Source organism: Topomyia yanbarensis, chromosome 1 (assembly GCF_030247195.1).
Source record: "Topomyia yanbarensis strain Yona2022 chromosome 1, ASM3024719v1, whole genome shotgun sequence".
Taxonomy (NCBI): domain Eukaryota; kingdom Metazoa; phylum Arthropoda; class Insecta; order Diptera; family Culicidae; genus Topomyia; species Topomyia yanbarensis.
In genome coordinates, this window is record NC_080670.1 from 112,304,676 (window position 1) to 112,320,484 (window position 15,809).

A 15,809-nucleotide genomic window follows, 5' to 3' on the forward strand; every position below is an offset into this window, starting at 1 on the left:
CTGGAACTGTTGTTATTTGAATTCGACCAAGAGCGTACTGTTCAGCTGATCCAGGGTCCTTGCACCTCACCAACATTTGCATGTTTGCGTCGGGCAACTATAAAAAGAAAATATTCTACTACGGCTGGTGTTTACATTTGCTTCAAAACGTTTTGCACAGAAAATGTTGAACAACTCGCAATACGTATATTAAAAACGCTTTTAATCCACCTAACAGTGTGATGATACATTTCTTATAACTCTTATCGCTTTCTTCGGGTATTATATCGATTGAGAACATTTAGAACTTGTTGCTTCGCGATGTTTTTGAAAACACATACTACACATACTACATGGGATAATGGCAGGACTCAGAGAATCGCTGAAATTAGCATAGGACAATATCAGTGTAATAAATCTCAAAGGTTAAACCAATTTAATGGAAGAGCGGAAAAATGGCCCATAAAATACAAACGAATTATTACTAATGCTCCGTTAATAACATATATAAATTCTTCAATCAATGCATTGTGTAGGGAAAACTAAATTTTCCTAAAGGGGTTATAGATGTTGTGCTGAGTCAAAAAATCGAAAAACAAATTTTCGAATGGATTTGAAGTTCATACTCTCAATAGCGTTTACTCAAATTCCCAACACGGCTAAGAACTAAGCACTGAAATATCAGCTCTTGATATCTCGCTACCTCTGAAGTGCATGCGTGCATAGTTCAAACTTTACTTCGATATCGACTTTTTCTAAAAATGACTTCCCAGTTGTATCTTTGATCTGAATTATTATCCCTAATCCTAATGCCAAAGAACAAATAAAAAACTCTCGAAACGCGTTAGGGATTGAATAGGGTTAGGGAATCATTATCATTACTGGAATTATCTTTTTCACGAAACTTTTCGATAACCTTCCGTCACTTCTATTAAAAAAATTCAAATACTTTATAATTTACATAATCTTATTAGGAACATTTGTTTAAGAAGGTTTTGTAATATTGTGTAGCAAAAGCTGAAAATTTATGAATTTTCTCTATCTGCAACATATAAACCCTTAAGTATACCAATTAATTTAGGAATTATCTTTTAACATAAACTATTGCACGAATGGGAATGGGTTCGCCGAATTTTGGAAGAAATCGATAAAATAACGCCTTGAAAACTCCCTAAAAATTTGTGTAGTTCGATGCAATCGAAGAAATTAAAGAAATATCCCCAGAAAATGGTGTAATTTAGGCTGACAAATGGGACATTGACTAAATCGCGATATTTTTTTTTCTTCATAATAAACTGAAGATGTTAAAATATTCTTCCCTTCCCTTGATGTAGTGTAATAACTATTTCGGATTATTTAATATAGACTTCTAGCGCAAAAAATATTTTTTTTTTATTTTTGCATATTTGCATCTTTCAAATAAGGAAAACATGGTCAAGAAAGGATTTACTCAAATTCTGCCTTGTTTGTCTGCTAGAGCCCATCAAACATATTTTCATATAAGGCTGATAAAATTGGAGACTGATCAAATCGGGTCTTCATTCGTTATCGAGCACTCAGTCGAGATAGAAGTCTTTTGTCATCGGTCCGTACACTCTATAGCGACAAATAGTGTTAATCCGCGTTCAAGGTTATTTACACACTCTGCTCCTAGTTGAGGTTTCAGTATTTTTTCCCTTCTTGTGTGTTTCTGTTTCTGAGTACCGTTAGCCGGTCAGTGAAGTGAAACAGTGTTCTTCTAGTAAGCCGTCTGGATACCGTTACATACACAAGCTAAGTATTAGTTTTCGTTTCCCCTTCTTGGTTATCTTAATAACGTGCACTGGGCAATAGGCCCGTGCAAAAATGACTTCCCCTGACGGCGGTTCATCTCAAGGTGAGATGGACGTCGAAATAAAATCGGCTCCCCGGCTCAAGGTATATCCGAGCTCGGCCACCGGGCCATTTGTGATCTTCTTTCGGACCAAAGAAAAAAAGTGTTTGAATCTGTTGCAGATTTCTCGAGTTCTGACGGATCGGTATTCGGCCGTGACAGAAATATCGAAAATTCGGCCTGATAAGCTTCGGGTGGTGGTTAACAGTTCAACTCAGGCAAACGATATTGCTGGATACGAGCCCTTTACGAGGGAGTACAGGGTGTATATTCCAGGGTTGAAGTCAGTGGGGTCGTTTCCGATTCGAGTCTGAATTGCGAGGACCTGCTAAAATATGGGACTGGCTGTTTCAAAGACCCCATGCTTAAGCCAGTGAAGATACTGGAATGCAAACGTTTGCATTCAGCATCAGTCGCAGCTGACGGGAAGAAAACATACGTCAACTCAGACTCTTATCGGGTGACCTTCGCCGGCTCTGCCCTGCCTAATTACCTCCTTTTTGACAAGGTTCGTCTACCTGTTCGCCTCTTTGTGCCGCGGGTCATGAACTGTACTAATTGCAAACAATTGGGACACACAGCCTCCCATTGTAGCAATAAAGCCCGCTGTGGGAAATGCGGTGGGAATCATGCGGATGATTCCTGTGGTGGAGATGTCGAAAAGTGCCTCTACTGTGGGGGAAACCCACATGATCTCCCTTCATGTCCCGCGTACAAACAGCGCGAGGAAAATCTTAAGCGTTCCCTTCAGGGACGCTCTAAGCGATCTTTTGCAGAAATGCTTAAGATAGCTACGCCACCTGTCTCTACGAACATCTTTACCAACTTGTCTACTGACGAAGGCGACTGTGATGAACCCCAGGAGGGAACATCTTCTGCTGTGCCTAGAAGTAGTAGAAAAAGGAAGAACATTTCCTCTTCCAAGCTTCGTCGTAAAGGCCAGAAGGTGTCTCTTCATGGTCCCCCTAAAATAACTACTCAAGGAAGTACTGGTGCAAAACCGAAGCAAGTCGCTCCCGGTCTCAGTAACCTGAGCTCAGAAAAGGAGTTCCCAGCACTTCCAGGAACATCAAAAACCCCAAGTGTTCTCATATCTCAGCCAGAGAAAGAAAACAGTGCTGGCTTAATAAATTTCTCTGACATTGTGGACCGTATTCTTACAGCGTTAAACTTTTCTGACCCCCTTAAAAGTATCTTGATAAGCTTTCTCCCCGCAGTAAAAACATTTTTGATGCAGTTCACTGCGAAATGGCCCCTCCTTTCAGCGATTGTATCCTTCGATGGCTAATTCATCGAACGAGGTCAAGGATTTAATCACTGTTCTACAGTGGAATTGCAGAAGCATTATCCCGAAAATCGATTCGTTTAAAATCTTACTAAATAATTTGAAATGCGATGCATTTGCCCTATGCGAGACATGGCTCACTTCAGAAATAACCCTGAGCTTCCACGATTTTAATATTATTCGCTTGGATCGAGAAGACTCTTACGGAGGAGTACTTTTGGGGATCAAAAAGTGCTATTCTTTCAATCGGATCGACCTCCCCTCGACACCAGGCATTGAAGTTGTCGCTTGCCAAACCAGAATTAAAGGCAAAGACCTTTGCATTGCTTCCACCTACATCCCCCCTAGAGCCTCAGTTAGCCACCGACGGCTTTGAGATATTGCGGAACTCCTCCCCGCACCGAGGCTAGTTTTAGGTGACTTCAACTCCCACGGCACGGCATGGGGTTGCCTTCATGACGATAATCGATCTACCCTACTTCATGAGCTTTGCGACAACTTCAATATGACTATTTTGAATACGGGTGAAATGACACGGATTCCTGTCCCTCCAGCGCGACCGAGCGCCTTAGATCTGTCCCTCTGCTCGACATCGCTGCGGTTAGATTGCATGTGGAAGGTAGTCTCTGATCCCCACGGCAGCGACCATCTGCCAATCGTAATTAATATTGCTAACGGTTCAGGGCCACCGAATACAATCAATGTTTCGTATGACCTCACACGAAATATTGATTGGAAGAGCTACGCGTCCGCGATATCCGAAAAAGTAGAATCGACACAAGAGCTTCCTCCGGAGGAAGAGTACGGGTTCCTGGCTGGCTTGATTCTCGATACCGCGATTCAAGCTCAGACTAAACGCGTACCAGACGCGAATTCACGCGGGCGTCCTTCCAATCCATGGTGGGACAAAGAGTGCTCAGACGTGTACGCGGAGAAGGCCGCTGCGTATAAGACCTTCCGGGACGACGGGCTGCCAGCTAGCTACCGACAGTACGCGATGGCGGAAACGCGCATGAAGAGTTTGATAAAAGCCAAAAAACGTAGCTACTGGCGCCGGTTCGTCGACGGACTAACGAGAGAAACATCGATGAGCACTCTTTGGAGTACGGCCCGGCGCTTACGAAACCGAAACAGTACCAATGAGAGCGTGGAATATTCAAACCGTTGGATATTCGATTTTGCCAAGAAGGTTTGTCCGGATTCCGCCCCGGCACAGAAGATCTACCGCGCCGCGTCCCCTCACAATAACGCGAACGAAACACCGTTTTCGATGGTGGAGTTCTCACTTGCTCTCTTATCATGTAACAATAAAGCCCCAGGGCCAGACAGAATCAAATTTAACTTGTTAAAGAATCTGCCAGACCCTGCCAAGAGACGCTTGTTGCATTTATTTAATAAGTTTCTTGAGGGTAATATTGTCCCTCATGACTGGAGGCAAGTGAAGGTCATTGCCATTCAAAAACCAGGAAAACCAGCCTCCGACCACAACTCGTATCGACCGATTGCGATGCTGTCCTGTATCCGAAAGTTGTTCGAGAAAATGATCTTGTTTCGCCTCGATAATTGGGTTGAAGCAAATGGCTTACTGTCAGATACACAATTTGGTTTCCGCAAAGGCAAAGGGACGAACGATTGTCTTGCGTTGCTCTCAACAGAAATTCAAATGGCTTATGCTAGCAAAGAGCAGATGGCATCAGTTTTCCTAGATATAAAGGGGGCTTTTGACTCAGTTTCTATCAAAATTCTTTCTGAGAAGCTGCACCAGCATGGTCTTTCACCGACTCTAAACAACTTTTTGCTAAACTTGCTGTCTGAAAAACATATGCATTTTTCGCATGGTGATTTATCGACATCACGAATTAGCTACATGGGTCTTCCCCAGGGCTCATGTCTAAGCCCCCTTCTCTATAACTTTTACGTGAATGACATTGACGAATGTCTTGTCAATTCCTGCACGCTAAGGCAGCTTGCAGATGACGGTGTGGTCTCTATTATAGGTCCCAAAGCCGTCGATCTGCAAGGACCATTGCAAGATACCTTGGACAATTTGTCTGCTTGGGCCCTCCAGCTAGGTATCGAGTTCTCCACGGAGAAAACTGAGCTAGTCGTATTTTCAAGGAAGCGTGAACCAGCGCAACTACAGCTTCAATTAATGGGTCAAACTATTGCTCAGGTTTCAACTTTCAAATATCTCGGGGTCTGGTTCGACTCTAAAGGAACCTGGGGATGTCACATTAGGTATCTGAAACAGAAGTGCCAGCAAAGGATCAACTTTCTCCGTACAATAACCGGAACATGGTGGGGTGCCCACCCAGGAGACCTGATCAGGCTGTACCAAACAACAATATTGTCGGTGATGGAGTACGGGAGTTTCTGTTTCCGCTCCGCTGCGAACATACATTTCATCAAACTAGAGCGAATCCAATATTGTTGTTTGCGTATTGCTTTGGGTTGTATGCACTCGACACATACGATGAGTTTAGAAGTGCTGGCGGGCGTCCTTCCGCTGAAAAATCGATTTTGGGAACTCTCCTATCGATTGTTCATCCGATGCGATATCTTGAACCCGTTAGTAATTGCAAATTTCGAAAGGCTTATCGAGCTCAATTCTCAAACCCGATTTATGTCCTTGTACTTCGATTACATGGCACAAAATATCAATCCTTATTCATACTATCCCAACCGTGTCAATCTCTTTCATGCTTCTGATTCAACTGTTTTCTTTGACACATCCATGAAAGACGAGATTCGTGGAATCCCGGATCACATACGCCCGTAAGTGATCCCAAGCATCTTTCATAGTAAATTTCGAGAAGTCGACTGCAACAAGATGTTTTACACCGACGGGTCAAGCCTCGACGGCTCCACTGGCTTCGGTATATTCAATCAAAACCTCACCGTCTCATTCAAACTCAATGATCCTGCTTCAGTTTACGTCGCAGAACTTGCTGCTATTCAGTATACCCTTGGGATCATTGATACTTTGCCCACCGATCATTACTTTATTGTCTCGGATAGCCTCAGCTCAATCGAGGCTCTCCGTTCAATGAAATCTAGAAAGCACATTCCATATTTTCTGGGGAAAATCTGGGAGCGCCTGCGTGCTTTGTCTGCAAGATCGTACAAGATTACCTTAGTTTGGGTTCCCTCGCATTGCTCCATTCCAGGTAATGAAGAAGCGGACTCTTTAGCTAAGGCGGGCGCTTTGCAAGGTGACATATATGAAAGACCAATTAGCTTCAGCGAATTTTTCAGTATTACTCATCAGAGAACCCTCAAAAGTTGGCAAACATCATGGAGCAATGGTGAACTGGGAAGGTGACTACATTCGATAATCCCTAAGGTATCGACGAAACCTTGGTTCAGAGGGATGGATGTGGGTCGGGATTTCATTCGCGTGATGTCTCGGCTCATGTCCAATCACTACACGCTGGACGCACATCTCCGGCGTATTGGGCTCGTGGATAGCGGTATCTGCGCTTGTGGCAACGGTTATCACGAAATCGAACATGTTGTCTGGGCATGTGCCGAGTACTGTTCTGCCAGATCTCAACTATTCGATTCCCTTCGGGCCCGAGGAAGATCACCCAATGTCCCGGTTCGAGATGTACTAGCAAGCCGCGATATTCTCTACATGTCCCTTATATACACGTTCCTCAAAACCATCAATATCCAAATTTAAATGCCCCTATCTTTTCTCTTATCATTCCCAGAAGTGCCCTCTTCCGCCTACCGTACCCCAACGATGGTTTGATACGACTCCAAGACGAGACAAAACATCTGTCGAATGAACCAACAACACGAGATCTACAGTACAACATCACACGCGCAGCGCGGTGTGTTCCCGATCCGTATCTGAGCCGTACTACGAAATCGTCTGGAGGAACCCCTGCCGGCTCGAGGAAAACCGCCCGGCGTCCCAATACTTGATACATCCGTTCGAATCTGTAATCCTGGCCGTTGATTCCTGATGCCGGAAACTGAAGTTTATATCCCCCCCCCCCGTTCAGTCTTGTCCACCCTCTCTCCCATGTCTCTGATACACAGATGTATGTCTTCACCCCCTTCTCCCCTTGAATATCTTCCCAAAACTTATGTGCCCCCCTATCTTCTAGTGTTAGTTGATCAATCCATTCGAATCTGTAATCCTGGCCGTTAATTCCTGATGCCGGAAACTGAAAGTTTATATCTCACCCCCCCCCCCCCTTCAGCCTTGTCCACCCACCCTCCCATGTCTCTGATACACAGATGTATGACTTCACCCCCTTCTCCCCTTGAATATCTTCCCAAAATTTATGTGCCCCCCTATCTTCTAGTTTTAGTTGAACAATATTTAATCTCGTTAAGAAATGCGCAACAGTACCACTACTTTAAAATAGTCCTAATTAATTCCCCTTAATCTTGAACCACTCTTTCTAGTTATCTCTAGTTAATAAGCTTGTAAAATGTTCCGCTTAGTTAATAATTATTTTTTCTACAATCTCCCTTCTAAAAATCATAAAGTGAATTACTATACAAAGAACACACAAATGACCCGTCCCCCAAATCTTACGAATATTATACTATACCCTCTTTTATATGTATAAGTTAGCTGTAGTTTTTTTTTAGTTTTATTATATAAAACAAAATAACATTGAAATGTGTATCCCCCTAGTTTTAAGAAATTCAAAATGTAAAACAATGAAAAAATGGCACCTTTAAGCTAACGCATACGTGCCTTATCAAATAAACAAATTGAAAAAAAAAAATCGGGTCTTCAATGTATTAGATAGGCAGTATTCGAAGAAGTTTCTTGTGGACGAGTGTAGAACGACTTTGTTTCTAGTTACTTGCAGTTAGCGGCGTAGTCAGAAATTCGGTTTGGTGGGGATTTGGTGAAAATCTAACTTACTGTCCAAATGGAATAATCACGCAACCGCCATCTTTGAAGTTTTAAAATTATGGAGAATCAGTTTTTCAAAAAATTGTAAATAAGTTCCTGTCTTTAGCGAATTTGTTGATACTTTCATTTAAAACAACTTTATTGTAGGCATGAATACTACGTATATGGAGTATATCCAGTTATAAAATGATATTTACTAAGTGTTCATTTATCTATGTTTTTTCTAAAATAACTTTCTATTGTGAGCTTCACAAACTCAAGCTTTGGATAAAAAGTAAATTTTCTCGTTTGTAAACAATAGTAGATAGTTTTCATAAACCGTAAGATCATAATAATTTAATTTAAAATTAAATTAAAATAGCCTAAAATATGTTAATACCTTGAACACATGGAGCCATCAACAGAGTGGTTTGTAATAGCATTCCCCAAAATTTTTCTGAAGACATTAAGTCTGGAACAAAATTTGTTTGAAAAGTAAATTCGCCATAAATACTTTTTCAAGGATATAACGCCAGAATTATTTTATCAAATGATGTGCTGTTTAACGTTTGTAAAATTCATTGAAGATACTAAACCTGCGAAATTGGTGGAACGGAAAACGCCATTTTTCATCAATTCACCTACTTTTGGAAGGTGGTTTTCTCGTTATTAAATCTATAACGTTTTCGTCTCAACTCGACACATTCCCAAAATAAAAACATTTTCAGCAAATGTTGGAAGTTATGCAATTTTTCGGTGAGCAGTTCTAAGTTTCATAGACAATAAAGCTATTCCAGTTTCGCTTCCTATTAAAAAAGGACCTAATCCATATTACAGTACACCCCTTCAAAACTGAACACAATATGATAGGAAATTATGATTATGATTGTGATAGATTTCAGAACTCTGGAATGAGTTTCTATTGGAATGTTTTTCGGCAAGTATTTGATATTGATGTTATTAGACAACTGTGAGATCAAGACCAATAGATCAGGATCGCATTCCCACAATTTAACAAAGGTCCTTATGATGTTTCAAACAATAGGTTATCAATGTACTGATCAGATAATTATAATTGTAATATTGCATTAAATCAGTCTGCATCAATAAATTTTCAATTTCAATCCAATTTTTTTGTGTGGGGGGGGGTGTAATTAAACCCCAAAGCATCCTCTTGGCTACACCACTGCTTGGAGTTATTCATATCGCTTTTCCTTTTCCGAAATACGTTTCAGATCAATCCGATGGTTATAGTTCAGAAGGTTCCCGCAAATGAAAATTTTTGCACCGATAAGTGATTAAGTTCCTTCTAGACAACTTGGAGTTGTTCGGTGGTTATTCTAGCGATTGTAGATAGAAAAATGAAATACGTTTTATCGAAATAATATTTGGCTCATTTAAATGGATTATTACTATATTGAACAATAAATAGGCGACAAAAGGTAATCCACAAACAACAAGCCATAACTTCTAAAGTATTCGAAACATGTAGTTGATGTCTTCGGTAAAGTTATTCGCAAAAGTAAGAGCTACAAATTTGCGGAAGACATTATTTCAATACAATCACTTCCAAGAAAATTTATGAAAATATCTCACTCTTAGGGGGATTAATCAGTAAAATCACAATACCAAAAGAAAAGGCATATAAAATTACCCATTTTGGCGCTAATAATACACTAAATGTTTTTGGTCTTATTTCTGGCTATGGGAAATGAATAAAATCTTTCGTCCGCATTTAATGTTAAATATCTCTTTTAATAATAATCCGATTTCAAGTTTGTTCGACAGGTATTAGTATAAGCTTTCTAAAAATATATAAATTGTTTAGTTACGTCGTCAATTTTGGCAGCAAATTTCAAAAAATGCAAAAAACGCGATTTTTGCACCTTCAAACATTCATATCTTGGAAACTAAACATCAGAATCAAAAACCATTTCATAGCGTTTTGTCTGGCTGTGAGGCCTTTCATTTAAAATTGGTTTGGATATGATCGATTCAACCATTGCTGAGAAACACGAATGAGAGTTTGTCCGTTACATACACACACAAACATTGTCCCAAATCGTCGAGCTGAGTCGATTGGTTTATAAAACTCGGCCCTCCGAGCCTCGGAAAAAATCTTGAAAGTTTGAGCGAATTCTATATATTTCTTTTGTAAGAAATGTAACACACATGTCAAAATTAGTTGTGAGCGGAAATTCCTGGAGAGACCAATACGGCGCATTACGTAAATTGATTGCTGGAGGAGATAGAGCGTTTGACGACGTTTGACAGTCGCCTCCAACAACGGCAACCCTTCCAACGTGACCCAGGTCCGCCAACTTGAAATTTTTTATCGGATCCTGAGCGGAGGATCTATTCGAAGAATTTTGTGTTGAAAACCGTAAAGAAACTGATCAATTAAGCGACCAGAGAGTTGAAGAATATGCCAACATCTTAGATTTCGGCGACTACGGTCAAAACTGTGGCCAACTGTCGTAAGGCTGTTGCTGAGTTTACATTTTCGTGAATTCATGAATGAATACATAAATCAATGAAAATTTGTTATTTGTATCTATAGTCGTTTTTTGCCTTTCTCATATAGAAAGGTTATGCAATCGCTCCAAACATAGACTTTTTAACCGAGGCCCTGAGGGCCAATTCACATATACCATTCGACTCAGTTCGTCCAGATCGGAAAATGTCTGTGTGTGTGTATGTGTGTATGTGGAAAAAATGTCACCTCTGTTACTCAGAGATGGCTGAACCGATTTGCACAAAATTAGTCTCAAATGAAACTGTACTAACTTTCCCATCAGCTGCTATTGAATTTTTTGTTTATCGGAACTCCAGTTCCCGATGTTTCGGGTTGAAGCGTGCGGTCACACAGCAAATTCCCATATAAACTGGTACCACCATGATATCCAAATGATGCAATACATATTAAAATGCATGCAACATTACTTGTATTTGCGGGTCTAGATTAATAATGGCCAATTGAAGTAGTTTTGACCACATTGGCCACCTATGACGGTTCCTGATGCCCTCGGTGAACTTCCAAATTCCTAAGTTAATGTCCCGTCTATTTCTCAACGAATTCTTGGTCGATTTGAACAAACTTGATTTCAAATGAAAGAAATCAGTCTATTCTCAACCACCAAAGGCATCAGTCACAATACCAGTGTGCTTTCCGCTGCTACCCAAGCCAGCGCAAACAGTTTTTTTTCTTGTGTGCATTGTCTTGAGAACAAAGGGAACCGTTACTATTATTCTTGTGTGGTGATCTATCAAGATGACTGAGCCTCATCAACAAAATGTGATTCTTCGAGCTAACACGCATAATATCAAGTATTGGTGATGTAGAACAATTGCAGAAGGTGAAAATGCAATGCGGTTTTCGGAAGTCAGCTTCATCCAGTTGGATCACGTCAGACACGCGGTGCTGATAACGTTCAATAAATTCGCCCAGGCGAAAGATTCATTTCGCAGAACAACTTGAGACACGTGCTGGATTGTGACACCGCTAAAATTAAGGAATCCATTACGGAGGACATGTGGAGGAACTACTTTCCAGGTATTGCAAATGGTGTTTTTGTGGTGAGAATGCGTGTAGATCAACCCATTCCCTCCTACCTTACCCTGCAGCACGGTGTATTTATTAGAACAATTTTATGCAAACAAATTCAGCATCTCTGAAACTTCGGAATATGAAAGAATGGGCTTTCCCCTTTCATTTGAAACCAAAATCAAAATAATCCGTCGGGGGGTCTAGAGCAATTTTTTTTTGAAGTTTTTTTTTCGTGAAAACATAGATTTTACAATGGAACTAGTTCATATTTCTGCCCCCAGATGGTGCTTTATAATTCGAACAACACTAAAAGTGAGAAATTGATAGAAAATTCAATTGTCTACAAGTTTGTCGACCACTATAAATTGATCTGAAATCATCCGGAAAAGTTGTTTAAGATTTTAACAAAGTTATATCTAAGATAGTTTCACACGAGGCCTAGTGGTTTGGAAATATGTTTTCTCGCACTTATTACATTACCAAAAAAAAAAAAAATAATTGGGTTTAGTGGCATGAAAATATTAGACGGGATTCATTACGTTGACAATTCTAATTGAACTTCTGAAAATAAGGATGTTTGACAGAGTCAGAGAACTATTTGTGCTTTTGGTTTGTAATCCTTCCCGATAGATTCGAAGGGATTACCATTCATCGGAAGGTATTGCTTGGTTACAAGGGTTTGCTTACATTTATGTTTTGGAAAGAACCATACGTCGTATAACTTAGGTTATGATCGCTTAAGTCAGCTATTATAATTCCGTTCAAGACGAAATGTTGGGACACACCGTTTCTAATTTAACGCAACCCACAGTAGTAACTGTCCAAATTAGTGGTTAGCGTGAAACGATTTATTCAAGTTTTCTCCCAAAAGCATATTGTGGCAGTTGTATTTTACGGCCATTTCCTATCAATTATGCGAGATATCGTTACCAAATTGATCCTAGATTATGCGATATGTATTACTTTTGAAAACAAAATATGATTTGAGTACAACAATAACCTTATATACATAGAAGTCCTCGAATATATCCCAAAAAAAATCTTGATCCAAAAACTCAAAGTTTTTTGTTCACTCTTTGTCACATTGAGTTAATTTTGAAAACGGATAATCAGCGTTTTTAACCAAGCGTTGCAATGAAATCCGCGAAATATTGCAATGGTGCGTTAAAAGTTTCATTGAGTTTGTTCAAATATAAATGTTGAAGTTCAGGACAAGTCAATTTTATACGAAGATGCTAACAGAGTAGGAGATTCATGTAAGAATAGTTATCACTTATCAGTCATCCCTGAGAACATTCGAATAAATGAAAAAGAAGGCATACATAATTGAAAAAGCTGTTTCTGTGGGAGGAATCACTTACCATCATGAAAAAGAATATTTATATCATACTAGTTTGGTCAACACTTATCTAAAACTTCTCATCCCAAAAATATGAATGGTGCCCTGTATCAGGCAATTATAATTTTCAGCTAAAAGATGAGACTTTCCAAGCTCTCAAATTCCGCTGAATTCACTATTGAACTAAACACAACTATTTGGCAAATAAAAAAAGTGCTTGTGAATTGACAAACCACTAGGTCTTCTGTGAAACTAACTTAGACTTAGAATTCGTTAAAATATTAAACTACTTTTCGAGATAATTTCAAATCGGTTTTTAGTTGGTAACAAAGTTGTAGACAATTAAATAATCTATCAGATTCTTACTTGTAGTGTTGTTCGAATGTCTAAAGCACCATCTGGGGGCAGAAATATGAACTTGTTCCATTGTAAAATCTATGTTTTCACAAAAAAAACTTCAAAAAAAAGTTTCTCTAGACCCCCCGACGGATTATTTTGATTTTGGTTTCAAATGAAAGGGGAAAGCCCATTCTTTCATATCCTGAAGTTTCAGAGATGCTGAATTTTTTTGCATAAAGTTGTTAAAAAAAGACACCGTGTGCAGTACAAAACAGAAGAGGGTGATACCATTATACAGCGAACTCTATGTAAATACCAAGGAGAAACTAACACGTGCCAGTTCTGTGAACAAACGGGACATTATGGACAACTCTGCCCAGAAACCGCTAAGAAAAGCTCATCTACAGAAAGAAATGCCAACACTCAGTCTCCAATATCATTCCCTGAGCCACAAACGGTTGCCAAATTTGTGGCTGCTGTTCAAGCAATAATGACAACTGCGAAAGCCGCGTCAAGTACCACAAACTCAACAGCTAATACCATCAATGAGGGAGCTACTGGCAATGACGAAGGGTTCACGCTCGTGACCCGAAAAGGAAAAAAGTTAGGAACAACACCTGATCGCGAACATCAAGGCAGTAACCCCGATGATGACCCGGATATGTGCGACGACGATAGAGATATGATTGACCCCCATAATACAGTTGACGTGGATGCAAATATTTCACCGACACGAAAACGAATCTCTGCGCGCGATGGCAAGTCGCGCGTACGAGATCGGATAGACTCTTAGAGTAGTATTGTTTATTATTTTTATTTTTTACATCATGTAAATATATAAAAGATCCACGGCTCCGTGAAGCTAACGCCTTGAGCCGTGCTAAATGAACGAATTAATAAAAAAAATGAAAGAAATGACACTGTCATTATCTGCTATTGAATTTTATTCCGATCTGACTATAGGTTCCGGAGTTATAGGTTGATTAATGCGTTCACACAGGAATTTCCCATATAAACCGTTGCAATCGTAATATCTCAGAGGTTCAAAATCTGCTGAAATGGACAAAAAATAAGGGCCGAGTGTCATATACCATTCGACTCAGTTCGTCGAGATCGGAAAATGCCTGTGTGTATGTATGTGTGTATGTATGTGTGTATGTATGTGTGTATGTAAGTGTGTGTATGTATGTGTGTATGTATGTGTGTGTATGTGCAGACATGACAATAAAATTTCCACATCGGTTTTTCGGGGATGGCTGAATCGATTTTCACAAACTTAGTCGCAAATGAAAGGTACAACGTTCCCATCGGCTGCAATTGGATTTTATTTTGATCCGACAGGAGATACGAGTTGAAGAGTACGGTTACATAGAAAATTTTGTTATAATTTGTCCACATCAGTTTCTCGGCATTTTCTGGACCGATTATCACAAACTTAGTCTTAAATGAAAGGTACAACGTTTTTATTGGCTGCTTTTGAATTTTGTGTGGGTTTGACTTCTAGTTCCGGAATTACAGGATGATGAGCACGATCGCGCAGAAAATCCCGATTTCAACGGATACTGCGGTGTTGCGGGTTGTGGCATGCGGTCACATAGAAAATTCCGATTCAAAATGATACCTTGATGAAGGCAAAAAGGTAAAAATTTCGCTAAAATGAATATATCTGTGTCATATAACTTGCATTAGCAGTTCTAGGTCATTGACGGCCAACCGAAGTCTCGTCGACCGCATTGACCATCGTAAACAGTTCCGGAAGTGCCCCGGAAGAATCGCCACCCATAAAAATTAACAAATTCACAACAGTTTATCGGGGAAGGTTGGGACGATCTTCACAAACTTAGGCTCAATTGAAGGTATATAAGCCATAGATGTCTATAAAATTTCGTACGATTCGGTTATATGTTTCCGGAAATATAGACCGATCCTTCCGGTCGCCTATGAAATTCCCACATAAGTCGGAACAATTTTTTTTGGGGACCACATGAAATTTCAGAAATCGAATTCATACTTTCGATGCCAAATACCTCCAAAATGCATGAAACGACTAGATTTTATGTTATGTCGAAAAAATGTTCGGCTGCTATTGAATTTTATGTCGATTTGAATCCGTTTCCGGAGTTACGGCTTCACCCCTCAAAAAGCAAATAATCTCAGAGGCCGGCGAGTCACTGTTCTCTAGTTTCAATGAACTTGTAATTTGAAATACAAATGATCGAATGTTTTCGGGGCTTCGATTCTCTCACTGATAAAACGACAAAAAGAGGCTTACAATTACGTTGGGTCGTAGGAGTGATGCTTCTTGAAGTCACAATTATAGCTTGCCTTTTTGAGGGTTAAGAGTGCGACCACACATATAAACTGATACCACTATAACAGTCCAAATCACTAGTGACACCCCAAAGTCGCTTTGACATTGGTTATCTACGACGGTTTCTGAGTTCATAAAAGTAGGAACTGTATAGGAAAATTTAAAAATCGAATTTATATTTTTGATACCTAATGCACGAAACGTCGAAATTTGATGAAATCTCGAAAAAAAATTTAACAAAGATTGATTTTTTTGGATTTTGGCAAAGTTTTGCC